This window comes from Rana temporaria, chromosome 10 (assembly GCF_905171775.1).
Source record: "Rana temporaria chromosome 10, aRanTem1.1, whole genome shotgun sequence".
In the NCBI taxonomy this organism is placed as follows: domain Eukaryota; kingdom Metazoa; phylum Chordata; class Amphibia; order Anura; family Ranidae; genus Rana; species Rana temporaria.
This window is the reverse complement of record NC_053498.1, coordinates 75308888-75315741: the sequence shown is the minus strand read 5'-3', so window position 1 is coordinate 75315741 and position 6854 is coordinate 75308888.

The following is a 6854-nucleotide window of genomic DNA, read 5'->3' as shown; positions in this document are numbered from 1 at the left end:
TCCCTCTTGGGGTTCTGTTCGGTTCTTTGAGACTCTAGAGGCTGCGGATGACTGGTTGGCCACGCTGCATTAATTGTAGGAAGGAGCAGTGCATTCAAACTCGTCTTGGTCCCATGTTCCTGTTACTTGTTCTTATCTCAAGATCCGGATTGGTAAGCTGTGACACTCCTCGGTTTCCCACTTACTGGCATTTTGTGGACCCCTATTTGTCTCCACTATAAAGGCTTTTCCTGTTGTGGGTTGCTACCCCTATTGGGGTGCCCCTCGAAAAGATCTTGGGTTCTACTTTATAGCTCCTGTTTACAGCAGATATATGTACCTTTTCATCTACCCCTTTTAATTGACCTGAAGTTTGCCACCAGTGTCTCCCTTTATTATGGTGTCTTTAACCTCACTTACAAAGGTATTTGGGAGCTCCACTTTCAGGTTGATTTGCAACTGTAGTTCCCTTCCCATCCCTCGCTTCACAGGAGGGAGCTTGGATTTGGAAGAGGAGTTCGCCATCCAGTGGACACTGTTTGCACTACATTTTGGGAATCAAAACTGTCGCAAGCCCAGGGTGTCTGAAGCAAGCGTAAAAGCACTGGTGATGTAGCGTGGACTGCTGATTTACCTGAGCAGGTTTTTAATGTAGTTGAATAAATCAATTGGTGTAATTTAAAAATAAATGTGAATAATGTAATAATGAAAGTAGCCGCTGTCACTTTAAGTGATTTCATTACCACCTATAAGCCATATAATAAACCATATAATATGCCAAAAAACAGTGCTGCGCTACTTAAAACCAAGCATAATCCATGAACAATAAACTGTGTAAATACAATGTATTTAAATGTTGCACTATTAAATAAATACAATAATAATAATACTCAAATACATAAGTGTAAACATCTAAAACGAAAGTTCATGTGAAAAATATTTGATTAACTCAATTCACCAAACAGTTTCACAGGCTGCTCACCTCATAGCACAGGATAATCAGCAGTTATCCCCTCTGGGGAAATAATGACACCTGGCGTGCTGTAAAACACAGACCTCCTTTGGATAAATGGCTTCTTATTAGGGTTCCAAGAACCCCAATCGTCTTGCCCAATAGAGTGGTTTATATGTAAAAGAAAGGTAACATCTAGTGCTCTTCATTTCTAGACGCGTATCATCAGGGCATTGACTTCATCAGTGAGGGGGTGGAGCTTACGCACTGACGTTACAACCGTGCTTCGAGAATTGGATGTTTGCTATGCCTTGCAGTTTGCACAAGCTGATTGTGCTTCCTTTTTTACATACACCCACTATTGGGCAAGATGATCAGGGTTCTATTGAGGAGCCATTTATCCAAAGGAGGTCTGTGATCTACAGCACGCCAGGTGTCATGCCCAGGTAAGATAACTGCAGATATTTCTCTGGTATGAGGTGAGCAGCCTGTGAAACTGGTGGTGGGGAGCAATCATCCTTGTTTGCACAGTTTGGTGAATTGGTTTATGGCAGGATCCTCTTTAATCAAATATTTTTCACATAAACTTTCATTTTAGATGTTTACACTTAAAGCGGAGGTCCACCTGAATTTTTTTTTTAAAAGCCAGCAGTTACAAATACTGCAGCTGCTGACTTTTAAAAAATGGACACTTACCTGTCCAGCGCGCACTCGTCTCTCGACTGCCCCTGCCGCCATCCTCGGTGAGGGAATCAGGAAGTGAAGCGTTACGGCCCTCACTGGTCCCCGCTCTCTCCTGCGGGTGTGTTTCACAGGAGACAGAGGGGGGGACAGGAAGTGGCGTGACTCCCACAGGAGCCTATGCCAGGAAGTGGGTGCAAATACAGGTATCTTCACCACCTCCCCCCTGAAAGGTGCCAAATGTAACACCGGACGGGGGGAGGGTTCCGAAAAGCAGTTCAATTTTTGGGTGGAACTCCGCTTTAAGGTTTTTAATGTAGAGGAGACAGGACTGTACTGGAAAAGGATGCCATAATGAAGTTACATCACTAAGGAGAAAATGTTATGCCAGGCTATAAAGCAGCAAAGGACAGGCGAACTCTGTTGTTTGGTGTCATTGCTTCTGGTGATTTGAAACTAAAGCCTCTCTTAGTTTACCATGCAGAAAACGTAAGAACCTTTAAAAATTTAGCCAAGGGCTCTCTTCCTGTTGTGTGGAAGAGTAACTCCAAAGCCTGGGTTACACATGCTTGCTTCCAGGACTGTTTTTTTTCTCACTTTATCCCAGAGATAATAAATATTGCTTAGAGGAAGATGTCCCATTCAACATTCTTTTGCTGCTTGACAATGCTCCGGGCCACCCCCCATTAATGGACGACTTTGATCCCAACGTCAAATTCTGCCACCAAATACTACGGCACTCATCCAACCTAAGGACCAGGGAGTTAATGCAATTTTCAAAAAATATTATTTGCGTCACACTTTTCGTCAGGCTATAAAGACGACTGACAAATCAGGAACAACCTTGTGATAGTTTTGGAAGGACTATAACATCTACAAGGCCATAAAAAACATTGGCCTAGATTCAAGAAGCAATTGCGTCTGCGTAACCATAGTTACGCAGCGCAATTGCTTACTTGCGCCGGCGTTATGAATGCTCCTGATTCAGGAACCTCGTTACGCCGACGGCAGCCTAAGATATGACTAGCATAAGGCTCTTATGCCAGTCATAACGTAGGCTGCATTCTTACGTTGGCCGCTAGGGGGCGTTCCCGTTGTGGTCAGCGTATAGTATGCAAATTGCATACTAACGCCGATTCACAACCCTACGCGAGCCCTGCGTACGCAGTTTACGTCGTTTGCGTACGTCGGGTTTCGCGTAAGGCTGCTCCTGCTAATAGCAGGGGCAGCCAATGTTACATATACCCATCGTTCCCGCGTCGCGAAGTTTAAATTTTACGTCATTTGCATAAGTGAATCGTGAATGGGGCCGGACGCCATTCACGTTCACTTTGAAGCAAATGACGTCCTTGCGACGTCATTTGCCGCAATGCACGTCGGGAAAGTTTCCCGACGGAGCATGTGCACTACGTTCGGCGCGGGACCGAGCCTAATTTAAATGATCCACGCCCCCTATGGGATCATTTAAATGACGTGCCCTTACGCCGGGCAGTTTTCCGGAGCGCACACGCAATTTACGGAGCTACTGCTCCGTGAATCGCGCGTAGCGCAGGAAATTTACGGAGGCGCAGCGGCAAAACGGTGCGCTGCGCCTCCGTAAAAAAAGGGGCAAAGCTACCTGAATCTGCCCCATTGACTTTGCTTGGCGTGAGGTTGCAGTCATCACTATGAATGAGGTTTGGAAGAACCTATGCCCGCAGTTTGTTAATGATGTTTAAAGATTTGAGAAGGTGGGTGAGTAGTCCAAAGAGTTCTTCGCCAACTTAGTGACCCTCAGCAAGAAGCTTGAGCTATATCTGCATGAGGATGACTTCATTGAACTCCTTGCTGTGCAACACAAGGCGCTTACTAATAAAGAATTGATGGAGTTGGAGGCCCAGCGAAAGGATGAAGAGAACAAAGAGGAAGAAATAACTGAAGAACCAAAGAGATTTATGACACAGAAAATGGCAAGGGGATTTTCTTTGTTTAAAGCGGAGTTCCACCCAAAAGTGGAACTTCCGCTTAAAGCACTCCTCGCCCCCTTACATGCCACATGGCAGGTAATTTTTTTGGGGGGGGAGTGGGGGCTTCGGTAGGAGTGGGACTTCCTGTCCCACTTCCTACTTCCACCTAGGGACCGCCTAGGTGACTCCTCCTCTGCCCCTAGGCAGCCTCTCCCTCTAGGTGATCTCCTGGGAAACGTGACAGGTCCCAGGAGATCGCCTGTCCATTCCGTGAGCGCAGTGCGACTCGCGCATGCACAGTGCTTGCCCAGCCATGAAGCCAAAAGCTGTCACAGCCAGGTGCACAGAATGTGAATGGAGGTGCCGGCGGAGAGAAGGGGGAGAGGAGCAACACTCTGTGTGGCCGCATCGCTGGACCGTGGAACAGGTAAGTGTCTGTTTATTTAAAGTCAGCAGCTATACTTTTTGTAGCTGCTGACTTTTAATAATCATTTAAAGGCTGGAACCCCGCTTTAAAGAGGCACTGTTCATTTTTGAGACGCAGAACCCAAACGTAGAACAGTACACAAAGGTTGCAGCAGCTGTTCAGAATGCCATCCAATGTTACCGTGTCATCTATGGTGAGAAAAAAAATAGCTACTACACAGACATCACTGGATCGTTTTTCAAGAGGCTAGATAGAATTGAATCCTAAAAAGGAAACAGCACCTGTGCCATTAACATCAGGCATCAGTGAAATTGTATCTTGCCCTCCATCTCCTATTGCTGACAATCCTTCAGCTCCACCATCTCCCACCTCCCCTCCGGTCAGTAACTCTTCTTCCCTGTTCACTCCATGCCAGCCCCTGCATGCCAGCTATTATACTGTACTGCTGTACATTTCAAGTTACTGTAAGATTAAATATGTTTTCTTTTACAGTATTTTTTGTGTTTGTTTTTTATGCTTATTTGTGTGAAAGGCATTACAGTATAAACCTCACTTACTTACAAAGTGGACTTACGAATGTGCTACTGGAACAGAATACGTTCGTAAGTAGGGGAGGAAGACATCATAATTGACGTTGGAGCTACCACAGGGGACATTAGTCAAGGACTGGTGTTTTTTTGTTACACTACACTGTTTGTTTTTGGATGAATGGATAGGGGTACTATGTACCCCATACTCATTCACATGGGGGCTTTTAGATTCTGATAAGCCCCCCTGTCCGCAGACTTCCTCAACAACAGCTCAAGGTTGCAGGGAATAGACCCTTGTCCCCATCATCATGGGGATACAGTGCTTTGGGGTGGGGTGTGCAGAGCCCCCCTGCCCCAAAGCACCCCCTCATGTTGAGGGTATGTGGCCTGGTATGGTTCAGGAGGGGGGACGTTCATTGTCCCCCTTCTTTCCTGGCCTGCCGGGCTGCATGCTTGGATAAGGGTCTGGTATGGATTTTGGTTGGGGTTCCCCTCAAATCCATACCAGACCTGAGGGTCTGATATGGATTTGGGGGGAACCCCACTCCATTTTTTTTTTTCAATACATTTTACATTGCTTACATTGCCTCTGAGCACAAGTCGCATGTCACAAGTCGGATCAGTTAAGATGCTGATCTGACTTGGCTGCAACTTCCATTTGATTCTATGGGCTGAAATCGCACCCAAGTTGGACCAAAGTAGTGCAAGTCGGACTCATAGGTAACCATTCATTTTGACATGTCATGCGGCTTTTGCTCTCGAAGTCGAAGCACTTGTTGCACCAGTGTAAACCGGCTGTAGCTGAACAAGAACTTACATTGTAAAAAGCTTGACCAACCTTATGGGGATGCTCAGAGCCCAGGACTGGTCAGGTTCCTTCTCCCCTATCACTAGGTCCAGCCAGCTTCTTCTACCTGATGCCTGGGTGCAGTTGTTCTTTTTGAAGAGGATCCTCCTAGCTGAGAGTCCGGGACCCAGTAGTGTCCCTCCTCCTGGGAACTGAGCTGGGTCTGAGGAAGAAAGGAGACTATTTATTTAACCATTTTCCTTACAATTAGATTAAAGCCCCAACAGTTAGGCCTCGTACACACGAGGGGACATGTCTGATGAAAACGGTCCGCGGACCGTTTTCATCGGACATGTCCGCTCGGAGATTTCGGTCTGATGGTTGTACACACCATCAAACCAAAATCCGCGCGGACAGGATACGCGGTGATGTGGCCGCGCCGTTGCCGCAACGTGCATGAGCCTGGAAGGTCAATGCTTTCACGCATGCGTCGAATCACTTTGACGCATGCGAGGCCTTTTGGCCGAGCGGACATGTCCGGTAAGTCGTACAGACGACCGAACATGTCCGACGGACAGGCTTCCAGCGGACATGTTTCTTAGCATGCTAAGAAACATTCGTCCGCTGGAAACCTGTCCGATCCGCCAGAAAATTGTCCGGTCGGCCGTACACGACCGCGGACCAGTTTCAGCAGACATGTTCGGTCGTGTGTACGAGGCCTTAACTACTTAACCCCCGGACCATATTGCTGGTCAAAGACCAGAGCACTTTTTGCGATTCGGGACTGCGACGCTTTAACTGACAATTGCGCGGTCGTGCGACGTGGCTCCCAAACAAAATTGGCGTCCTTTTCTTCCCACAAATAGAGCTTTCTTTTGGTGGTATTTGATCACCTCTGCGGTTTTTATTTTTTGCGCCATAAACAAAAATAGAGCGACAATTTTGAAAAAAAATAATATTTTTTACATTTTGCTGTAATAAATATCCCCCAAAAATATATAAAAATTTTTTTTTTTCCTTAGTTTAGGCCGATACGTATTCTTCTACATATTTTTTGTAAAAAAAATCGCAATAAGCGTTTATTGATTGGTTTGCGCAAAAGTTATAGCGTTTACAAAATAGGGGGTATTTTTATGGCATTTTTATTAATATATTTTTTTTAATAGTAATGGCGGTGATCAGCGATTTTTTTTCGTTACTGCGACATTATGGCGGACACTTCGGACACTTTTGACAAATTTTTGGGACCATTGGCATTTTTATAGCGATCAGTGCTATAAAAATGCATTGGATTACTATAAAAATGTCACTGGCAGTGAAGGGGTTAACACTAGGGGGCGGGGAAGGGGTTAAGTATGCTCCCTGGGCGTGTTCTTACTGTGGGGGGGGGGGGTGGCCTCACTAGGGGAAACACTGATCTTCTGTTCATACATTGTATGAACAGAAAATCAGCATTTCCCCCGCTGACAGGACCGAGAGCTGTGTGTTTACACACACAGCTCCCAGTCCCCGCTCTGTAACGAGCGATCGCGTGTGCCCGGCGGCGATCGCG